Source organism: Lissotriton helveticus, assembly GCF_964261635.1.
Source record: "Lissotriton helveticus chromosome 1_1 unlocalized genomic scaffold, aLisHel1.1 SUPER_1_unloc_47, whole genome shotgun sequence".
In the NCBI taxonomy this organism is placed as follows: domain Eukaryota; kingdom Metazoa; phylum Chordata; class Amphibia; order Caudata; family Salamandridae; genus Lissotriton; species Lissotriton helveticus.
The window spans coordinates 403,891-408,148 of record NW_027611689.1 but is presented as its reverse complement, the minus strand read 5'-3'; positions in this window follow the sequence as shown (position 1 = coordinate 408,148).

Sequence of the window (4,258 nt, the reverse complement as noted above, 5' to 3'; positions counted from 1 at the left end):
GAAAGAACAAAGTCAAAAAAGAAAATTAGGAGAAGATAGATGGATATTAGAAATGTCAATAGCGACGAGCAAGAGAAGGAAATAAACTCAATATTCTTTAGATAAACACCAGCCTGTGAATTTTTACAGAGCAAAAATGTTTTAAATGTTTGTAAAACACTGAAAAAAACACCACAATTTAGAACCCACAGAAACAGAAAACAGAAAAGCCTATGCATCTTTTTTTCAATGTGCATTATCGGAGACGAGGACTTACTGCATGCACAGGAGGATCAACCAAGAGATCTACAGTGGCATAACAAAACTTGAGGGGCCCCCCAGCATAGTAGATGGAGCCCCAGGCTCCAGACCCTTCATGAGCTCTCAGGACAGAGAGTGCATAGTTCTTGAGGGGGCCAGCAGCATAGTAGATGGAGCCCCACGCTCCAGACCCATTCATGAGCTCTCAGGCCAGAGAGTGCATAGTCCTGGAGGGGGCCCCCAGCATAGTAGATGGAGCCCCAGGCTCCAGACCCTTCATGAGCTCTCAGGACAGAGAGTGCATAGTTCTTGAGGGGGCCAGCAGCATAGTAGATGGAGCCCCACGCTCCAGACCCATTCATGAGCTCTCAGGCCAGAGAGTGCATAGTCCTGGAGGGGGCCCCCAGCATAGTAGATGGAGCCCCAGGCTCCAGACCCTTCATGAGCTCTCAGGACAGAGAGTGCATAGTTCTTGAGGGGGCCAGCAGCATAGTAGATGGAGCCCCACGCTCCAGACCCATTCATGAGCTCTCAGGCCAGAGAGTGCATAGTCCTGGAGGGGGCCCCCAGCATAGTAGATGGAGCCCCAGGCTCCAGACCCTTCATGAGCTCTCAGGCCAGAGAGTGCATAGTTCTGGAGGGGGCCCCTGGAGCTCGGGCCCATGCACTGCAGTTGTTTTTGCTACTGTGACCCACTGAAGTGCTAAAAAAATGCGGGGTATAAAATAAGTTTTAAAGTCATGCAATGTTTTTATCTACATTGTTCTGTCAAACAACCATGATGGTATTGCTATTTGCATAGAGGAAAGTAACGGGCAATGTGACAGTCTGATGTGTTAGTGGAATACAAATATATAATTGAATCCTCATGCATGTAGGCATTATTCTAATCAAAGAGGAAATAGTAGGAATGTGACATGTTTACATACTTGGTTCTCAATGCATCTATGTAAGCAACATTCTCTGCAAAGAGGAAATAGCGGACAATGTCACAATCTGACATGGTTATGAAATACCCTTACATGATCATTTTCCATAAATATGGCCATTGTTCTTTGCACAGTAGAAGTGCGTGGGTCATTCCGCGAAGGAAGCACACTCCTTTTCATTCATGAATACTTCAGTGGCATTCTTGGTACATTTATTCCTTTTGGTAAAATAAAACATCTGAGCGAGAAATATGCAGTTTCTCACGCAGTTAGCAGAAAGGGCTTTATGGAACTGCGAACCAACTACGCAAACAAAACAATGTTCAAAGAGCATGGAATAGCGCAAGAACGTTGTTCTCTAAAGAATCCATACCATAGGAAATAACTCTTCTTGTCTTGAACTTTAACCTGTTAAAAATATCCCTTCAGCTCGGATTACAGGAGAATTTCTTGGACTCTTCGAAACCTACTTACACTTCTTCATATCAAAACCAGCCCTGTAACTCCTTTCATGTTTGCAGCTCATTTCAGAGCTGTTTCTTAAGTTCCTTAGGAACTCTAACCCAAACCCAGAGCTTTTTACGACGACAACCCTAAGGCTGGGTTGTAAAACATGGTTCGGCAGGAGCGGCATGCAGGGCTGACATTTGGTATCCCTAAGGCGAGGCGGCAACCATAATTTTAAAACTTTGTCCCGAACGGATGTCACAGACCCTGCTGTCAACAAGTGTAGTTAGTCATGAGTGCAGTACTGTATGCGCTACTGTGCTGAGGAGGCCCCCTGCAATTGGGAGGATACGGGGACCTATGTTACGCCATGATGGTGCACCAGGTTCAGTTTTCTGTAGTCACGCATTTCAATAGGCTCTGGGAAGTGCAGTCTTTTTAGGTCTCGTGCCTAGCGGTGCACTATGCAGCAGTGCTCGCTCAGTGCGAGACATTTAGTGAGTGAAAAACGGGGAATTTAAGCTGACCTAGGAATCGCACACGCTCGCGATGTCTATTGTGCTACGCGATTGGCCTTTGCGTGCGTCTTTTAATAAAAGACTGCACGCAATTGGCCAAAGGCAGGCGTGTTGCTCCACCCACGGCCTATTAGTGTCTATTATACCCTTGGTGCACGTAATAGACACTAATAGGCCATTGTTCGCAGTGGCATGCGCGCACGCACCACTTGCGGGCTTCTTTTTTTTTCAAGCAGAAGTGAAAGCGAACACTTACCCTGACGCTTGTTAGTACATGCTCCTGTCACTCACCAAGAACTCCTTGCTCCTCTGTGCCAACTCCTACTGTTCCATCAAAAGTCAGTAAAATGCCAACAGTAGGTGAGGTGTACCCTGCCTGGCTTTTGAATACTCCCAGGAACAAGGGTTGTGCTGTGGCTGATAATTCCGGTGACCTGCTGCTCTGATGTGCCTGATAGTACTATGGGTGCTAATGGTGTCTAAGATCGCACCAAATTACAATAACAAATGGGGCTTCTTGGGGCCGTGGTCCTCTGATGTACGTATTACTTTGTTACTGTGCTCTGCAGTTTTGCAGTATTGCACAATATTTCTAAATTCGTGTTTTGGCGTTGCTGTTTTCTTTTGCCACCAAAATGGTCTCAGCAGGCTAGGACCCGGTCTCGAGGTGCACCGCAGGGTCAGAAAAAGAAAGTGGCAAAACAACGGCTTCTCTGGACCTCGGTCCCCTACCTGGGGGACCGATTCCGAAGCAGAAAGTGGAAAGGGCTCGAATTGCACCAGCTGCAAACTCTGAGCGCGACCACGCACCTCTCCTCTCGCTCCTCCTTCTCTCCCTGGTCTACCTTGGTTGGCGGTGCCCCACTCTTGGTCTAGGGTCGGGGTGCCTGGGCTTCTGGGGGTGTCCACTGATAGCCCCAGGCCCCCACTCTAGGTCTAGGGTCGGGCGTCTGGGGTTCTGGGAGTGTCCACTGATAGCCCCAGGCCCCCACTCTGGGTCTAGGGGGGGCGTCTAGGGTTCTGGGGGTGTCCACTGATAGCCCCAGGCCCACACTCTAGGTCTAGGGTCGGCCGTCTGGGGTTCTGGGGGTGTCCACTGAAAGCCCCAGGCCCCCACTCTAGGTCTAGGGTGGGGGGGTTCTGGGGGTGTACACTGAAAGCCCCAGGCCCCCACTCTAGGTCTAGGGTGGGGGCGTCTAGGGTTCTGGGGATGTCCACTGATAGCCCCATGCCCCCACTCTAGGTCTATGGTGGGGGGCATCTAGGGTTCTGGGGGTGTCCACTCATAGCCCCGGGCCCCCACTCTAGGTCTAGGGTGGGGGGCATCTAGGGTTCTGGGGGTGTCTACTGATAGCCCCATGCCCCCACTCTAGGTCTATGGTGGGGGGCATCTAGGGTTCTGGGGGTGTCCACTCATAGCCCCGGGCCCCCACTCTAGGTCTATGGTGGGGGGCATCTAGGGTTCTGGGGGTGTCCACTCATAGCCCCGGGCCCCCACTCTAGGTCTAGGGTGGGGGGCATCTAGGGTTCTGGGGGTGTCTACTGATAGCCCCAGGCCTCCACTCTAGGTCTATGGTGGGGGGCATCTAGGGTTCTGGGGGTGTCCACTCATAGCCCCGGGCCCCCACTCTAGGTCTAGGGTGGGGGGCGTCTAGGGTTCTGGGGGTGTCCACTCATAGCCCCAGGCCCCCACTCTAGGTCTATGGTGGGGGGCATCTAGGGTTCTGGGGGTGTCCACTCATAGCCCCGGGCCCCCACTCTAGGTCTAGGGTGGGGGGCATCTAGGGTTCTGGGGGTGTCTACTGATAGCCCCATGCCCCCACTCTAGGTCTATGGTGGGGGGCATCTAGGGTTCTGGGGGTGTCCACTCATAGCCCCGGGCCCCCACTCTAGGTCTATGGTGGGGGGCATCTAGGGTTCTGGGGGTGTCCACTCATAGCCCCGGCCCCCACTATAGGTCTAGGGTGGGGGGCATCTAGGGTTCTGGGGGTGTCTACTGATAGCCCCAGGCCTCCACTCTAGGTCTAGGGTGGGGGGCATCTAGGGTTCTGGGGGTGTCTACTGATAGCCCCAGGCCTCCACTCTAGGTCTATGGTGGGGGGCATCTAGGGTTCTGGGGGTGTC